This window comes from Notamacropus eugenii, chromosome 2 (genome assembly GCF_028372415.1).
Source record: "Notamacropus eugenii isolate mMacEug1 chromosome 2, mMacEug1.pri_v2, whole genome shotgun sequence".
Taxonomy (NCBI): Eukaryota; Metazoa; Chordata; class Mammalia; order Diprotodontia; family Macropodidae; genus Notamacropus; species Notamacropus eugenii.
In genome coordinates this window covers 340,673,538-340,693,359 of record NC_092873.1, presented here as the reverse complement: position 1 = coordinate 340,693,359, position 19,822 = coordinate 340,673,538, and the positions used below count along the sequence as shown (strand labels likewise).

Sequence of the window (19,822 nt, the reverse complement as noted above, 5' to 3'; positions counted from 1 at the left end):
ATTGCACCCCCATTAAGGCTGCGTGCAAAGTGGCTTGAGAAGCCTAAACGATACAAGGCTGTCTTCCAGCTATCTACAGGCCAACTCCATGAGCAGAAGAGGTGCTGGGGCCACCAAGGCAGAGGGAATCAATACCACTGCAGGACCTGCAACAACTTCAGAATGGCAAGCTAAGTGAAGCCGGCAGCCCAGTCTACCTTAGCCCAGCACCAAGTACCGAGGGGGACAAGGGTCAGGATCGTGTAGTCCTGATGAAGGCCCACTAGGTTTGGCAGTGGCCCAGGAATGTCTGGGCTTGGCTCCCAACTGAATGTTCACAGTGCCTCCCTGGAGCCACAGGGAGCCTCTCTCTGGCAGGGCATCGGGAGGTAGTGTGTCTTTATGAGTAGTGGGTGGTGAGAGGGCAAAGTGGCTCTTTTTGGCCCTACTGAATGCACCGCAGTAGGCAGGGGTGGCCAGCAACCCTAGGGTAGGGGCCACAGCTTCTTCTCCAACTTAGGCTGTCAGAGCTGGGATCCTGTCGGAGATGGGATAAGAACAGTGGAGACCTAGACTGGAGGATACCCTGCTGGAGTACTGTACTGCTCGAGGTGGAAGAGCAGTGAGCTGAAGGTGAGTCCCCTTTCCCCTTCCCTCCTAGGTTTCCAGACTTTAGGTTATCAGCCCACAAAAGGCAGGACTGTAGTAAGGGGAAGGGGAAAATTAGGGCCCCTAGCACCTCCACTCTTATTCTCCTCTCCTTGCCTCTCTAATGCCCAGGGAAGCCCAAGGGGGCCTTGGATGCGTTAGCACCATTCTCACTTTTTGCCTGACTCAGTGGTTCAGCCCCTGGGAAGACTGGGAGCAAGATAAGAAGGACTAAGAGGTGCATCCAGGCTCTCAGCCTCCTTCTAAACCCCAGTACTGGGTAGCAATTATCTTCTCAGCCCCAATCAGTCTATTAAAAACGTGATCATTCTGTCTCTCCAAAGAAAGCATGGATCTGTAATGTTCTTGGTCACTTGTTGGGAGTAAATCCCCTGGGAGTGGGGGAGGGGTTAGAATGGGGAACAAGGGACTTGTGAGTGTGTATGGCATAGATAATGCAAGTAATGGCCCCTAGGGGGCTTGGATGGTCCCCAACTCTTACATCACAGTCCCTTCTGGAAGGAGTCTCGGCCCTTTGTGTTTGGAGAAATTGAGGGCATTCAAAGAGACTGCTTAGCAAGAAGTAAAATCTGATATCTCACTCCTAGCCAAAGGCACAGCAGATCCATCCTTCTAATCATGGGCATTAAAAGCACATTCCTGGGCACAGAAATATTGGGGTCTTTAGACGTCAGAGTTAGAAGAGCAGGGCAGAGTCTTGGGGTTCAAGAGTTTTGGTTTTTTTTTTAAATCCAAGAGCAAGTTAAGTCTTCCAGAGGGAAATAGGAATTTTTTCCTAAAGTGTTTGTGGTAGACAAGGCTCTATGTCAACTTTTTGTGGACCCTAAGAAATAGCAAGATGAACAATGGTGGACCATTATTCTGTAAGATGAAATCAACTCTGAAACACTCACATCCTCAGATCATTTTCCAGGTAAGGACTTCATCATGGACCCCACCTCCACCACCTTTCAGCATCTTTTTATGTGTTGTCTTTCCCTGTTAGATTGTGAATTCCTTGGGAGCAGGGGATGTCATGCCTTTCTGTATATTCCCAGCATGTAGGACAATGCCTAGCACATAGTAGGTGCTTAAAAATATTTATTAACTCTGCCCCTGCCTCGGGACCCTGGGCTTAGTAGATAAGCGATAGGCTCAGCCTGTGTACAGAAGAATCAATTCCAGAGGAAAAGACCTTACTAGACCAGTTCTTTGAATTGAATCTAATTCCTCAGAAGATTTCCTTTTATTAGGTTTTGCCTGCTGTTCTAGCCTGAGCCTTTGACCTTTGTATCCATCCCTTTCAGCTGATCTTTTCATCCCTTGTAAGCAGAGGTGGCCCAACTCCCTTTATTCTATGTCTTCTTTCCTGACTGTGTGTTTGTGTGTATGTGTATGTGTGTACTTACAGTCATAGGATCTCAGATCAGAAGGGAACTTAGACCTCATCCAGTTTAACACCTTTATTTAATTTTTAAATTTATTGCTGACCCCTTTTCACATTGCTATCACTTCTCAAAGATCCTAGTTGTCCTCTATGATTGGCCATGTCTGACAATAAATGCCTCATTCTGTACCGGTAGTTCACCACCTCTTTGCCTCTTGGGAAGTATCCTTAGCTAACAGTTCTCTGAAGTCATGATTGGTCACTTCATTGATCAGAAATCTGATTTTTTTTTTAGTGTTGTTTCCCTTACATTATTAGGGTTATTGTGTAGATTGCTCTAGCAATGAATAACTAGCGTGGAAGAAAAGTACAAGACAGTGAAAATGTAGAAGAGCAAATATGAGAAGCACAGAATTACAAACATGGGGGAGAAGTACAGGATGAAAAACATGGAGAGATAAAAATTGGCAAACATGGAGAATACAGGATAGCAACATGGAGAAATGCAGGATTTTAAACTTGAGTAGATGGAGATCGGTGTGGGTTGGAGAGGTTAGGAAGTTTTAATGAAGGAGGGAATAGAAAAGGGTCATATTTGGATGAAGAAAGAGGTGAAGAGTATTGTAAGGGGTTGGCAGAGGGAGGAAGAAAGGATGTTAGTAAAGATGTGTAGAAAGAAGTAAGCCTGGGTGATGTAGTAAGGGGAGAGAACTGCTTCTTCAGACTTCCATGTGAGTACTTGCCTTGTGTGAGTTTTCCATAAAATCTTCCTTAGGCAAACAGATATTTGAAATTTGAACAAATTGGCCTGCCTATTGGAGTTGTGTTGTCTGCAGTAGAGTTTGAATGCTTGGCAATTCAGTTTGAGGAAAAGACCTCAGTGTCCAGTATCTTATTTTGCCAGGTGATCTTCAGAATCTTCCTAGGACAATTCAAATGAAAGCGATTCAATTTCCTAGCTTGGTACTAGTATACTGTCCAGGTTTTATAGTCATACAACAATGAAATAAATACAAAGGCTCTGTAAACCTTCAGTTTGGTAGGAAGTCTAGTACCTTTTCTTTCTCACACTTTCCTTTTGAGCTCCCCAAACTCTTAACTAGCTCTGGCCATGTGTACATCAATTTCATTATGTATGTGTACACCCCTGAAAAGTATACTGTCAAGGTAAGTGAACTTATCCACAGCGTTCAGAATTCTTCCATTTGCTGTAACCAGTGGTTCCATGTATGGAGGGTGAAGTACTAGCTTGGTCGCCAAGATAACCAAGACAACTTGGGTTAAGGAAATCCTCCCTTATACAGTTAACTATGGAAATAATTGTGTCATTTTGGGGAGCTTCAAACTTCACTTTGACTTCAACCTGAGGAATGCCAAGCAGTTAACATTATGATCCCATAAGTCAAATTTTGGTAAGGAGAAATTAATAAAAGCAGAGAAGAGGCTTTCAATTGACCAAAAAATTGTAAGAAGAATAACCTTGATCACTAATCAAGTAATAAAAGGAATTTGGGCATTGTCCTTTTGTAGGCAAACATAAACACCATGAAACAAAAAATTCAGAGCAGTACAACAATGATTATCAGTCTTAAATAACTTCAAGTCTCCTCATAATCCGCTCAAAATGCCCATTTAATCAGCGTATTTCATCTTGAGTTCCAGTCATCACATGTAACTGTCCTGGAAACATCTTCCCTTGGAAATTCTGGAATAGGCCTCATTCTCGGGAGGATTGAATAAAACTTCTAGCATATCTACATCTTTAGTTCCAAGTTACCTGCATAGATTCCCTATTTAATGTTGCTAAAATTTGCTAATAACAAGGACTTAACACAATTTAGTATGGCCCCCTAAATTTGGGTTTCCCAGTAACTGGCCTATGTGGTAAAAACCAACTCAAATCTTATGAAGCTAATCCTATTAACAACCAGGCTTTAAGGATATCATACTTCACCTGAAACTTCAGAGAATTTCAGATTTTCACTTGCTCTATCTTTACTTGAACTCTGTATCTGACATGGCCAATGTCATTAAGTTGAAAGAAGAATTTTAAAAAAGGATCCATGAAGATGTAAAATGAACCTTTCTGTCTCTTAATATTGTCAAACTCAAAAGAGAAAAAAGATTTAAAACTTTCTTTACAATTATTAATGTAATTTTGTGTAAATTTAATATGAAATCCTTAATCCGATTTTGAGAACTTATTAAGTTAATAACTAAAACATACCCAAAGCCTGTATATATGCGTGTATGTGTGTGTATATCTTAGTTCTTGCAAAAACAGTCTAATCTTGCATTCTCAAAATTTACTGCTTCATTAAATTTAGATTTAAAAACATTTACATTTTTATTCTGTCCCTCTCATTTGAGGATATATATTATCTCCATATCATCCTAAAAGAATGAGATACTTTAAGGACCTAACTATTAGCAAGGGGATGCAAACCTAAGAACTCATTTATAGCTAGTTGCTTAGGATTTGGAGTTGACCACAAATTCAGATTAAAAACAGTAAGATCTTTCATTCTGTTATAGTAACTCAGAGATGTTTTAGTATTAATTGATTAATTAATAGATTTAAAAATTCAGTGACAAAAGTTCCTACTGTTCACCTGTCTTGATTATAGAAATTTGCTATGAAAGGAAAAAGAAAGGATATGGTCATATCAATATCAAGACTGTCCCTAAAAAGAAAAGAAAAAGAAAAAGACTGTCCTTCCAAGGACAGAGACTTTTCTGACATAGCATAACAGGGGGAATACTCCCTTAGCTCTGTTTGATTCCAGGTAAAAGTCATTTTTAAAAGCCAATCATGCTGCAAAGTTCCACATTATTCACAAAGTATCAAAAGCCAGGCTCATAATTAATCAGATGGGAAAATTCCCTGTTCAGAAAGGAAATAGCACAATGGGGGAGGAGGAGAAAGTGAGGATGGTGACCTTGAACAGCCCTCCCTCACTCAAAACAAAGTCAAGTGCAAGTCATGTCATCATTTCTCTGATGTCATTGTCTTCTTCAAAAACAAAGGATGAACACAGCACAATGGGGAAGCTGAGTCAAGAGGATCCCACCTTCACCTACACAAGGTCATCAGTCAACTTTTCCTGTTGCAGTTCTCTGAATGAATTCCCTTTAGGCAGCATATGGCATTTCCCTTGAATGGTTGATTATTGGCTTAATGACAATTCAGACAAATCATACCTCAGAATAAAAACTCAGAATAATATCGAATTACAGTCCCAAGAGATTTTAGTTCAAATAGCAAAACTTTACTAATCACAGCTCAGGGCCAGGTAATTATTATTTTTCTCATGTTGAAATAACAGCTAACAGTACGCACATATAAACACATGTAGGCAGATATAAGGCTTTATTTATCTTTTCTAGTTTCAATCCATCCTGGAGTAGAAATCATTAGGAATTAAGAATAACCACATTGTAGAATTTACATAATCAGTGAATACATGAAAGTTCACTCAAAAACTCCTACAAAAGTTGCTGGCTACTGTAGACTCCCAGACCAACAAATATTCATATTGCCTATTAAACCCTAAGAAAAAATGAAAGTTTAAATCTAAAATCCAATGTTTCTAAATTAGGTCAAAGATGTAATTTCAATATGTACTATTCTAGGTACACTTTCATAATTTTCATAAGTGATAGCAAAACAACCTATCAGATAAAACTCACTCTTTACTATAAGCAAACTTCTCACTCCTCCTGCTTTAGCTGGGAGTGGTATTAATTTTTCAAACTTCATTACTTCAGAACTTTACAATATGCTGCCAGTAGAGTGATAAGATCTTATGATACTGCCTAAATGGAAAGTACCCTAAGCTTTATCTATTTAAAGCAAAATATGCCCAATTAAATACTTAGATGTTTTCAAACATTGTGACCGCATTTTTAACAGCTCAATTCATAATCTAATAGCATCCAGATTAAAAAAGAAGTTACTTTTCTAATGACACATTTGCAACAATCTGAGGGTATCATTTTTCAAGTTAACATTTCTTTCACAGTTGTCAACAGTTGTTGACAGTTGTTTTCAATTGTGACCAAGTTGTCATCATCTCATTTAGGATTTTCTTGGCAAAGATACTGGAGTGATTTGCTGTTTCCCTTCTCAGCTCATTTTTACAGATGAGGAACAGAGTTAAGCCAGGGTAAGTAACTTGACTGGGTCACACAGCTAGTCAGTGTCTGAGGCCAGATTTGAACTCAGGAAGATGAATCTTCATTTCAGACCCATCACTCAATCTGCTATACTACCTAGCTGCCCTTCTCTTATACAATAGATTCCCCCAAATCATGATGCAAGGAAAATTAGAAGCCTAACAATAATACAAACAATATTATAGAATTTTAAAACATAATGCAAAACTTTTCCCCAGTCAAATAATATCAGTTCATTTGAATCATTCCCAAATCCTCTTATATAGAAAATCACTATCTACTAATATGGCAGTCGATAACAATAGCATTTTTTTTTAAAAAAGTACAGAACAATTATACTTAATAAAAATAATAAAAGCTAACATTTAAGTGGTGCTTACTGTGTTTGATCTTCACAACAACCTTTGAAGAAAGGCACTATTATTATCCCATTTTGCAGATGAGGAAACAGAAGCAAACAGGTGAGGTGACTAGATCTCACAGCTAATAAATTTCTGAGACCACATTTGGCCTCAGGTTTTCCTGAACCATGCAGTTTCCAAGCATATTTCCTTTATGTCATATAACAAAGATATTTTGCACTGTTATAATTTAACACAATTATCCTAATAAGGGGGCACATCTCACTTTAAATGAGACCACATTATAATTTAGTTTCAGGACAAATTATAATCAAATCTAGATTTACAGTCACAAATGGTAATGTTCAAGACCTCAATTTTTCCAAGGACCCTTAGCTGCTAGCACCACAAATTATAGAGCGCACTGCTTTCAATCAGCCCATTTTCAAAGATTCATGAGGCTGCTTCACCTTTCTATCCTCCTCTTTTTGATGCACATAAGGATCTAAGGATTGGGACATGCCCTTCTTTGGTCCTTCAAGGACAGAGTTTTAGGACATAAAACCAATTAACTGTTATATTTTTACTTCTTTACCGAGGTGACTATTTTGTCTAAACAATTAAATGCTATTGAGTCTTTTCAAACTAGCTTCTGTTCTGCTTTTTTTTCAGTAGGTGAAATCACTTGCATTTATCACCCTCCAGGAAGGGGAGAGTAATAGATGTATGTGCCATTTCTTTGTAATCTTTATTCTATCTGCAAACCTCTAAAAGTCCACCAAAAACATTTTAGCAGTTTCAAAAACCTCTTAGTCATAATTTGGGAATTTACAGTTAAGATACTACATTTCAGTTACAATTTTTAGTCTCTAATTAGTTTACAGTGCTATACATTCCTACAAACTAGGGAAAAGATTTCCTTCCTTTACTTCTCTGTTTTTATCTCTGTAATCTCCAGCCTGGTCAAGGTTATGAAAGCAGAGAGAAAGAAAAGAATCTCACAGGTTTCCTCCTTATTTCCCATTGAAAATCTAACAAAAAGTCAGTGTGAATAAATCCATGATTACTGTTCCAGATAACTGGGAGAGCTGTTTTAGGAATGAAACTTCATTAGTCTTCACCACTTTTCTAAGCTCCTTTTCTATGTGATCTTAAAGGAGCCTATATAGATGAAGAGGTGTTTCCCTAAAAAGTTCTCCAAGGTAAACAAAACCTTGAAATTGGAAGCCACAGTCAAAGTCCTCCTCACTGCTTGCCAAATACAAGTTTCCCTCACTATTCTAGGGTCATCCTAAGTGAATGAGTGTAGAACAAATGCCCATGTTCACCAGTTTAACTGAACAGTGACCAGTCAGTCACAGATTAGGTATCTAAGGAAGAGATGAGGAGAAAGACAGGAAGAAACAGAAAAAAAAGAAACAAAAAAAGGAAAAACTTCCACCAAAGGACCACTAATTTAATTTAACTAAATTTTTAGTTTTTACAACTCTTTCCCAGGCTCTTGAGTGATCAAATCAAGGGGATTACTTGTTGTTCTCTTAGGGTGGTCTGGGCAAATTCTAACCCAACCAGATCTTTCCTTGGACAAAGACCAAGCACAGCCCCTTAATCTAGTGGACACTTAGAGTCAGGGCTTAGACTGTGTCCAGCCTGAGCCCAAGGAGACTTACCAGGTTCTGGCTGTGTTTGCTGTGATCCTGTTTTGGTCAGTTGCACCTATTCTCAATCCTAGAATCACAGAGACTTGTTCAGTTTCCATGGTCTTGGAGAGCCTTCAGGTTTTGGGGGGCAATTATGAGGGAATCCCATTTCTGACACCATATTCTTGCTTGGGAGAACAAACCCCAGAATCCGAAATAATTTCAGAAAGAAATTTATTAGATCATTTGGTAGAGGAGAGAGATGAAAAGAAGGGATGGCTTCCCTTCCCAGGTTCTGGAATATTATATAGGATTTTGGTAAAGGTTTCCTCATGAAAGTCACACACAAATAATCTGAGAAAGGTATTGCATAGGAATCCAGTGAAGGGAACCCAATACACAAGCTGGACAAAAAACAAATCCTGAGTGTAGAGACCCAAAACAAAAATGCTTTGGATTGATCCAGAACCCCAAGGAAGCTCAAATATTTTGTAACCTCCTCCAGCATTCCTAGAGAGTTGCTAAGGTAAGGTGACATTCTGGTGCAAGAAACATCTCATCACAAAAAGTTGGATTAAACAGTATAATAATTTTGTGAATAATATAATAAGTATTCTTTTCACACAATGAAGAGGGAAAAGGGAGAGGAGATGATCAGGGTAGGCTGGTGAATAGAGGCCAGTAAGACATCTTAGGGGAAGGACCAATGTTAGGGCGATGCAGGGCAGTGAAGAAGTCAGGTTAAGAAAGAGTTTGGGCGTTAATGAAGGGGATATAATCAATGAAAGAGCACTTGGGGGTGTGTGTGTGTGTGTGTGTGTGTGTGTGTGTGTGTGTGAGAGTGTGTGTGTGTGTGTGTGTGTGTCTGTCTGTCTGTGTGTGTAACTACAAGGAAGGGATGAGAGATGAATTGAAAGTTAGAGAAGGAGGGGAGCCAATGAAGGAGGAGACATTTGGGGTACAATAAGCACCCTAAATGAGGAGGATCAGTGTAGGTGAGGCCTGTGTTGTCAGGGGCAGGGGGAAATGGTGAATAGGGAACCTGTAAGGGAAAAGCTAGTGGAGAACAGTGAAGGAGGAGCCAATGGAGGATAATAGAGCAATGAGCTAGCAAATAAAGCCAGTGATGAGATGGGACAAATGAATGAGGGCATCAAGGGGTAGAAGGGAACCAGTGAAAGAGGAAGCAATGGGGGGGGGCGGGCAATGGAGGAAGACAAAAAAGGAAAGAGCTTGGTACTACTGGAAAGGCAAAGAAAGATCACAGAAGGTAAAAAATACAAGAGAGGCTGGGTCTTGTGGTGGATGTGGGGTTCTGATGAGGAGAATATGATTGTGGGATAAAGTGTTTGAACCACCTCATTGGAAATGAAATAATATTTGACTAGCCCCCAAACAGTATGTCTGAGTCTTCTTCTATATGAAGTTTGTTGTGGCTGAGGATAGATGGGGAGAGGGAAGGCAGGGAGCTGGTTAGAACACAAGGTGAGGTCACTGGGTAGTGCAGGGAGAATATAAACAAGTGTCTTTTGTAATCTTTAGGGTCCATCTATGCATTGGGTTGAATTATTTTAATTTTTCTGGAGTATTGGGGTATGTGATCATTCTTCCTAACTTTCCTCACTTTCAAAGGAGAGAGATTTGGTATTAAATTCACTAGATCAATAAAAAAGGCTGACATTCAAAGGATATGAACAGACAGTTTTCAGATGAATAATTCTCAAAATTGCTATTGATTAGAGAAATGCAAATTAAAACAACTCTGAGGCACCACATCATACCTATCAGAATGGCTAACTTGACAAAACAGGAAAATGGTAAATACTGGAAAAGATATGGGAAAATTGGAACACAGTGCACTGTTGGTGGAATTGTGAACTGATCCAACCATTCTGGAGAATTATTTGGAAGAATACCCACAGGGCCAGAAAACTGTGCATACCCTTTGATCCAGCAGTATCACTATTACAATATCTGTATCCCACAGAGATCATTAAAAAGGAGAAGAGACCCATAAGTACAAAAATATTTATAGCAGCTCTTTTTGTGGTGATCAAGAATTGGAAACTGGGGGGATGTCCATCAGTTGGGGAATAGCTGAACAAATTGTGGTATATGAATGTAATGGAATACTATTGTTCCATAAGAAATGCTGAGCAGGCAGATATCAGAAAAACCTGGAAAGACTTTCATGAACTGATGCTGAGTGAAGTGAGCAGAACCAGGAGAACACTGTACACAGTAAAAGCAACATTGTACGATGACCAGCTTTGTTGGACTTAGCTCTTCTGAGCAATGCAGTGATCTATGGCAGTTTCAAAAGACTCATGGTGGAAAATGCTGTCCTCATCCAGAGAAAGAACTATGGAATCTGAATTGCAGATCAAAGCTTACTATTTTCTCTTTCTTTTGGTTTTTTTCTTTCACATGTTTTTTTCCCTTTTGTTCTTCTTTCACAACATGACTAATGTGGAAATATGTTTAATGTGATCATACATGTATAGCCTATGTCAGATTGCATGCCACCTTAGGAAAGGAAGAGTGGAAGGGGGGGGAATTTAGAACTCAAAACCTTATAAGCGTGAATGTTGAAAACTAAAAGTAAATAAATTTTTAAAAAGGAGGGCAGACATTTATATATCACTTTTAAATTTGCAAGACACTTCATATACTTTATCTTGTATGCCACTAAACAACCCCTGGGAGGTAGGCATTGGACATATTAAAATGCCCATTTTACAGATGAGGAAACTGAGGCTCAGAGAGGCAAAGTGACTAGCCTATAGTCACATAGCTAATAATTATCAGAGATAGGATTTAAACTCACGGTTCTCTTGACTCTAAACCCAAGACTTTGTCCACTAGAGCAAAGACATCCTTATAAATCTATCTGTAAAATATGGGGGATGGTCTCTGTAATATCCCCCAGCTCTAAATCCCATGATTCAGTGAGTCTGTCATCCATAAAAAACAGCCATTCCCTTACAGAGAGCTATAATTCCCGGGGTTTTCTGATTTGGGGGTAGAAGGTAAGCATGTAGAGGAGAGGAGAGGGGAGGTGAAGCCAGCTACTTGGGAGGTGGAATTTGGTGTCTTTTCCCATTGACTTACTATCCTTCTGTTACCCCACCACCACCACCAGCACCAAATCTGAAAGTTTCATCATCATTGGCAAAACTGTTTGGCTGCTGTGGCAGTTGTAGTCTTCAACAACTGGGTGCCTACACAGAAGCCCTCGGTATCACCAGCAAAATTATGGTACTTATCTGTTAACTTCTTTTGTGTCATCTTCCTTGCCAGCTGCACAGCCATCCTCATCGTTTTTATAATTCAGGAGCAGTACATTGACACTATGTCTGGTCTCAGTGACAAGATGAAAGACTTGACCCAAGGCAGAGGGAAAACTGAACAAAAGGTATGGGGAGAAACGGGGACAAAACGGGGAAGGGAATGAAGGTGAATTAGGGTAGGAGGCAAAAAAGGATAAGTTTAGAACAGGAGTTTGGAAATTAGATGAAGAGGAGGCCAGGTTACAGCTCAAAGGAAAAACCCAGAATAGAAATTTACTCAGCTCTAGCTAGGGAGACAGTGATCAGATTTTGCCCTGGATCTGACCACTTTGCTAGAACTGAAAGCTTGCAGGCCTGAGTTGTCCCTGAGATCCCAGAGTGACATAACTTCAGTATACTGAAGAAAGCAGAAGGACAAGCCTAGACATTCCTTTCAGAAATTCACAATCTGCTCCTAACACAAAGTCTGAAATCAAGAAGTAGGGCTGGAAGAATGAGTCAGCAACAACAAAGGATCCCACCCAAAGAGCTATTGTGGAGACGGAGACTCTCAAGGAACAAACCCAGAAGAAAATGACTCCAAAATATCTACGAGCAAAATTTCTTTTCTTAAATATTTTTTTAAATTTTATTTTTCTAAAACTCAAACACACAATAAAAAAGAAACATATTACAAACTGAAATACAAAATAAGAAATGGGAAAAAAACAAGTTCTGTGCACAGCAGAACATAAATGAGGATTTAAACTATATAGCAATAAATTCCCATTTCAAGAAAACCTATGTAATAAATAGTCTATTGTGTTGAGAGCTATCCATCTTTCCTTTGCTTCTTTGTAAGCTTTCTTTTTTTCTCTGCTGTGCACTTTTTACTTTGTTCTTTATTCCTCTCCCAGAGCTATAATTAAGCATGGATATATTTATACAGAGATATAGTTATGTACACACATATACATGTATACACATACGTACATACATATATAAACATATACTTTCCCTAACAGATTCTACTCCTGACCTTTGTTTTATGTTTGTTCATCTTTCTTATTTCCTATCCCTCCTAATTCCTCTACTTCACTTCTACTGCTACCTTGTCCTATTACTTAACCTACTCCTGCTCCAAGGATTCCTCCCATGTCCTCCCATTCCCATAAATCTAAACACCCTTCTATACCCCCCTTAACCTATTCCCTCACCCTCCTCTCTAGAGATTCATCCCTTATCCTCTCCTACCTCCCTATTCCCTTCACATTTTACCTCTTTCTGAATTTAGAAGACTTTTATATTCTCTCTCTCTCTCTCTCTCTGGGTATATATATATATATTCACATGTTTCCCTTTTAAACCTATTCCTGATGAAAGTAGATTTCCAGAACTAACAGCCCTCCTCTCCCATCTAATTTCTCTATGTTGGTTCTTTCTCTTGCACCTCATTTGTAAAAGATAATTACTCATTTTAGTTGTTCCTAACCAATTTTACTTTTTAAAGTCATATTATACTCAGGTCTACCCAAATCTTTTTTATGAACTACCCAATTGCTAATAACAATCTTAGACATGTGTTTTACACTTTGCATGCATAAAAGTTAAACAATCAGTCCTTATTGAGTGCCTTGTAGTTTTTGGTATGTACCTTGTATTTCTCTTTTTTCTTGTTTGTCAAATCTTCTATTAAGTTCAGGGGTTTTTTTTAAGTCCTGAAAATCTGACAGTTCGTTAAAAGTCCTTTTTTTCATTCAGAATTATGCTTACCTTTGCTGGATATGGCAGTTTTTACCTGGAATCCCGGGTCTTTTGCTCTTCAATATATACTCTTCCAAGACCAGTGGTCTTTTAATGTCACCACTGCTAGGTTTTGTGTGATGCTAATTGTGGCACTGCCATATTTAAATTGTTTTTTTTCTTGTACATAGTATGTTTTCCTTGAGCTGGGGATTTCAGAATTTGACCATGATATTCATGTGGGGTTTTTTTGTAGCATCTCTTTCAGGTGGTGATTGATGGATGTTTTATATTTCTATTTTTCTTCTTGTTGTAATGCTTCAGGACAGTTTTCTTTATTTCTTGTATTATTGTATCAAGATTCTCTTTTTTGATCATAGCTTTCAGGTTGTTCAATTATTCTTATGTTTTCTCTTCTTGATCTGTTCTCCAGATCAGTTGTTTTTCTTATGAGATGTTTCACATTTTCTTCTATTTTTTCATTCTTTATATTTAGTTTTTATCAATTCTTGATCTCTTATAACTTTGCTGGCTTCCCCCCACCCAGTTCTGATTTTCAAGTAGTCATTTTCTTCCTTAGGATTCTGGACCTCTTGTTCTAATTGATTGACTTTCTTTTCACAATTTTCCTGTTTTTCTTTTATTGTTGTTTTTTTTTTTTTGTTAAAAAAAAACCAGTTTCCTCAGTCTCTCTCATTTGATTTTTAAAGTCTTTTTAAAAAATTTCCCGATGAAATCTTTTGGGGCAGGTAACCATTTGACATACTTTTTGGTGTAGAAGAGGATTTCTTTGCTTTAATATCTACTCCTGAAAATGAGCTCTGATCTTTTCTATTCCCACAGTAACTCTCTATGGTTGAATTCATTCTCCTTTGCCCATTCATTTTTAAAAAATTTGAATAGCTTAGTTTTTGTAGTCACCTCTAGTCCTGGGGTATGAGGGATGGTACCTCTGACCTCAGATCTTCAGTTCTCCCCTCTGCCCTGGAACCAAAACCAAGACTTCTAGCCTTCTGTAAGTGCCTACAGCCAGTCACATCCTCGCCTCATTGCTTCTGCACTCATGAGTCATGTGCTGGTTCCCTCCCACCCCAGCAGTATCTCTGAAGCACTGCTGGGTCTGGTATTCCTTGTTAGCAGAGGTTCCCTCAATCTTTCCAGCTCAGATGCCCAACTTCTCTCACTGATCCAGGGGTAATAGTTCCTGTGGCTGGTGCTGAAGCAGCCTTCTTGCACAGTTAAACCCAGTGCTTGCTGCTTGTTGTTTAAGTGGTCCCTAGCATGGAGGCATTTACTCTTCCCAGGGACCTAACTTCCTCCTGCTCTTCCTTTACTCTTATTTATTTTTACCAGTCTGTTTGTTCTGAAGTGCTATTTTATCTCTTTTGTGGGGGGAAATCTTGAGAGCTTGGAATTTTCTGATCTATTTCACCATTTTCTCAGAATCCTTAAAGAAAAAATCCTTGAAAGAAAAACATAGCTTAGGCACAAATTCAACTAGAATTCCTGGAAGGGATGAAAAAAGAGTTTTTTTTTTTTAAGGTTTTAAAAGCTTTTATAAATGAAAAATTTATAGCGGAAAAAAATTGAAAAAATAATTGGGAGCTACGGAAGAAAGAATTGGAAAGGAAATAAGTTGGCATAAAGATTAAAAATATTGCCTATGAATAAACTCCCTGAAAATTAGGATGGACTAAACAGAAGCTAATGAATTCATGAGAAAATCAAAAGTATTAAAGCAAAGTTAAAAGACTGAAAAAAGTATGGTATTTCATAGCAAAAACAGATATACCAAGAAAATAGATAGATAATTTAAAAATCATTAGATTTTCTGAAAGCCATGACCAAAAAAAGAGTCTAGCCATCATATTTCAAGAAATCATAAAAGAAAACTACCTGGATCTCTTAGAACCAGAGGCCAAAGTGAAATTAGAAAGAATCCACTAGTCATCTCCGAAAGAAAATACTAGAATGAAAACTGCCAGGTTTGTTATAGTTAAAATCCAGTACTTTTAGGTCAAAGGAAAAATACTATAAGTAATGAGAAAGAAAGATTTCAGGTACCAAGAGACACAATCAGGATCACACATGAGATAGCAGCCACCATTGTAAAGGAATAGAGAGCTTGGAACATAGTATTAGAGAACACAAAGGGTACAGGATTACAGCCAGCTGAGTATAATGTCATGGGGGAAGGGGCAGGAAATGAACCTTTAATGAAATAAAGGACCTGTCTTCATGATCTAAAGAGCAGTACTGAAAACTTGGAAATGCAAACACAAAAGTCAAGAGAAACATAAAAAAGGGAAAAATGAAAGAATAATAACAAGGGACTACACAAGGATAAACTACTTAGGTTCTCATATGGGGACATGATACATGTGTTCCCTCTGAACCTTATCATTGTTAGGGGCCATAGAGGAAGTCCAATTAGACAGAAGACCTAGGAGTAGTTTTTTAAATCTTGATGATCTTAAAAGAAAAAGGGAAAGTGTAGGGTTACAAGAATACCCTAGGGGCTAGGGAGAAAGAAGAGGAAAGGGAAAATTATGTTAAATAATTGGAATGTGCAAGTAGAAATCTGTAGAAACAAGGAGATAGAACTGGGTAGAAGAGTGGTTCATATTTGAAATTCACTCCCATCCGAACTGGTCAAAGAAGGAAAGAACACACACACACACACACACACACACACACACACACACACAATTGGGTAAAGAAATACGTTTCTCTGAACAGAAATAGGGGGGAAAGAGGAGAAGAGAGAAAGGGGAAATAGAGAAGGGTAGATTAAGGGAGCAATTAATCTTAGGTAAAACAAGCTACCTAAGGTTATACGAAAATATAGCCTCTCTTTTTTGCTGTAGCAATGGAAAATGAGGGAGTACTCATCTATTGAGGAGTGACTGAACAAGTTATGGTATATGAATATGAGAGAATACTATGATGCTATGAGACATGATAAAAGGCATGGTCTCAAAGAAATCTGAGGAGGGCTGAGTAGAAAGACGCATATACTCTAGGGCTTCCCCCACAGCCCACAAAGTATCTGTAAAAAATGACTCTCAACAAATTCTAGAGCAGCAGAAGCCACACAATGACAGAGCAAAACCTATTTCCAGGCAAAGGTAACCTGGAAGGCCAACAGGAAAATTCTATTCCACGGGATGCTGAGCAGAGAAGAGTTCAGCCCTGGCCACATGGCATGGGGAGGAACAGGAATGGAACAAGCGTCTGGGGCAGAATCCCCAGCAGGGAGGATCCCTCAACCCACAAGCGACAAAGAAAGCTTCAAATGTCATCGTGGGAGGGCTTTCCCAGCTGGGCAACAGGGGAGCAGGGTCCCCACACCACTGGCCTCAGGTGGTGGCAGAGGTGGCTGCAGCAGCAGCAGCAGGTGGCAGACACCTAGGAAGCAGCCTGGGTCCATTATCTGAGTAGCTCAGCTTAAAGCCTCTGGGGGAATTGAGCAGGGGATCTGAATCTCAGCCCTGAGCATGGTCCTGGGGGGAGGAGGAGCACTAGGAACCTCCTCTTGACAAAAGATTCAGAAGTCAAATAACTGGCTGGGAAAATGCCCAAAAAAGGGGGAAAAAAATAAGACCATAGAAGGTTACTTTCTTGGTGAACAGGTATCTCCTTCCATCCTTTCGGATGAAGAAGAACAATGCATACTCTCAGAGGAAGTCAAGGCTTCTGCCTCCTGTACCTCCAAAATGAACATGAAATAGGCTCAGGTCATAGAAGAGCTTGAAAAGGGAGTCAGCATCTTGCTAAAGGAAAACCAAACAAATGCTGAGGAAAATAAACACCTTTAAAAATAGACTAACTCAACTGGAAAAAGAGGTCCAAAAAGCCAATGAGAAGAAGAAGGCTTTAAAAAGCAGAATTAGCCAAATGGAAAAGCAAGTTCAAAGGCTCACTAAACAAAATAGTTCTTTAAAAATGAGAAGGGAATTCAGGGAAGCTAATGACTATACGATAAACCAAGAAGTTACAAAACAAAACCAAAAGATTGAAAAAATAGAAGATAATGTGAAATATCTCACTGGAAAAACAACTGACCTGGAAAATAGATCCAGGAGAGACAATTTGAAAATTATGGGACTACTTGAAAGCCATGTTCAAAAAAAGAGTCTAGACATTATCTTTCATGAAATTATCAAGGAAAACTGCCTTGATATTCTAGAACCAGAGGGCAAAATAAATATTGAAAGAATCCACTGATCATCTCCTCAAAGAGACCAAATATTGTGGCCAAATTTCAGAGTTCCCAGGTCAAGGAGAAAATATTGCAAGCAACTAGAAAGAAACAATTTGAGTATTGTGGAAATACAATCAGGATAACACAGGGTCTGGTAGCTTCTACATTAAGGGATCAAAGGGCTTGGAATAAGATATTCCAGAAGTCAAAGGAATTGGGATTAAAACCAAGAATCACCAACCAGCAAAACTGGGGAAAAAATGGTCATTCAATGATATAAAGGACTTTCAAGCATTCATGATGAAAAGACGAGAACTGAATACAAAATTTGACTTTCAAGCACAAGAATCAAGAGAAGCTTGAAAAGGTAAACAGGAAAGAGAAATCATAAAGGACTTTCTAAAGCTGAACTGTTTACATTCCTACATGGAAAGATGTAACTCTTTGTAACTCTTGAGACTTTTTGGGTAGGTGGAGGGATTATACACACACACATGTGCACACACACATACATATGTAGACAGAGAGTACAGGTTGAGTTGAATCAGAAGAGATGATAACCATAAAAAAATAAAAATTAAATTAAATTAAGGGCTGAGAGAAGAAAATATTGGGAGGAGAAAGGGAGAAATGGAATGGGACAGACTATCACTCATAAAAGAGATAAGAAAAATCTTTTTCAATGGAGGAGAAAAGGAAGGAGGTGAGAGGGGAAAAGTGAAGCTTACTCTCTTCATATATGGCTTAAGGAGAGAATAACATGCTCACTAAATTTGATATGAAAATCTATCTTACACTACAGGAAAGTAGGGGAGGAGGGGACAAATGGGGTGAGGGGGATGATAGAAGGGAGGACAAATGGGAGAAGGGAGAAACTAGAAGTAAACACTTTTGAGATAGGACAAGGTCAAATGAGAGAATAGAAAAAAGGGGAGACAGGGTAGAATGGAGGGTAATATAGTTAGTCTTACACAACATGACTATTATGGAAGTCTTTTGCAAAACGACACATATATAGCCTGTATTGAATTGCTTGCCTTCTCAGTGGGGAAGGAGGGAGGGACAGAAGTTGGAATTCAAAGTATTAGAAACAAATGCTGAGAATTGTTATTGCATATAACTGGGAAATAAGAAATACAGGTAATGGGGTATAGAAATTTATCTTACCCTACAAGAAAAGGGAGAAGATGGGGATAAGGGAAGGGTGGGGGTTGTGATAGAAGGGAGGACACGTTGAGGGAAGGGGTAATCAGAATGTAAGGTGTTATGGGGTGGGGAGAGGGGAGAGATGGAGAGAAAAATTGGAACTCAAAATTTTGTGGAAATGAATATCGAAATCTAAAAATAAATAAATAAAACTATAAAAAAAAAAAAAAGAAACCTGGGGAAATTTAGAGTATTACTAATGTAGAGTGAAGTGAGTAGACCAGTTTATACAGTGACAATAAAATTGTAAGAACAAACAACTTTGAAAGGCTTGGAAATTCTGATCAACTTAATGACTAACTACACTTCCAAAACACTCATGATGAACTTTTTTCTTACTTTTAAATTTAGTTTGCATTATTTTTTAAAAATTATTTATTTTTAGTTTTCAACATTCTTCTGCATTATTTTAAAAAAATTTTATTCTTACTTTCAGTTTCAAATTCTCTCCATTCTTGCACCCCTCTCCCATTAATTAAGAAGGCAAGAAATGCAGTACTCATTATTCATATGAAGTCATGCAAAACATCTCCACATTAGCCATAGTGGTCAGGGAAAAATAAGAAACATAAATAAAGAAAAAAACCCTTCAATCTGCACTCAGAGTCTATCAGTTCTATCTCTGGGGTGGAGGTGGTGGAGGGGAAGCATTTTTATCATGATGAAACATTCTACCACCTCTTGATAAAAGTGAAGGACTCAGTGCAGAGTAAGACATATTTGTTTTTGGACAAGGCCAGTTCAAGGATTTGTTTTGCTTTGCTATATATGTGTGTTACAGGAATTTATTTTTCTTTTTCACTTAGGTGGCTGATGAAAGAGAGAAGGCATATTTTTGCTGTTTGAAAGAAACAAAATGTGCATAATAGATGAGAAAAAAGTGCAGACAACCCAAATAGTTTTTTGTTCTGTTTTTTAAATTTAATTAATTTGTTTTCAACAATCACTTCCATAAGTTTTAATTTTTTCTCCCTCCCTCCTGCTTCTCTCCCTAAGACAACATGCAATCTTATATGGGTTCTACCCTTACACTCTTATTAAACACATTTTCACATTAGTTATGTTGCTTAGAAGAATTAAAATGAATGGGAGAAACCATGAGCAAAATGAAACCAAACCAATACATAAGACAAGAAAAAATGGTCTGAAGCAGAACAGTTTTGAAAGTAAATGTTGGAACTTATTGCAGACTTTTTTATTTAAAAATGTGATATGCAATGGAGATTCAC

General features: G+C 38.4%; 1 long non-coding RNA gene across 1 annotated transcript; it reads left to right on the top strand.

The window, feature by feature from the left end:
* The first annotated feature begins 512 nt into the window (after positions 1-512).
* LOC140528119 (uncharacterized) lies at positions 513-19,484 on the top strand. Its single transcript, XR_011975083.1, has 3 exons — positions 513-612; positions 11,472-11,586; positions 19,400-19,484. It is a non-coding gene; the product is annotated as an uncharacterized lncRNA (long non-coding RNA).
* Positions 19,485-19,822: the final 338 nt, after the last annotated feature.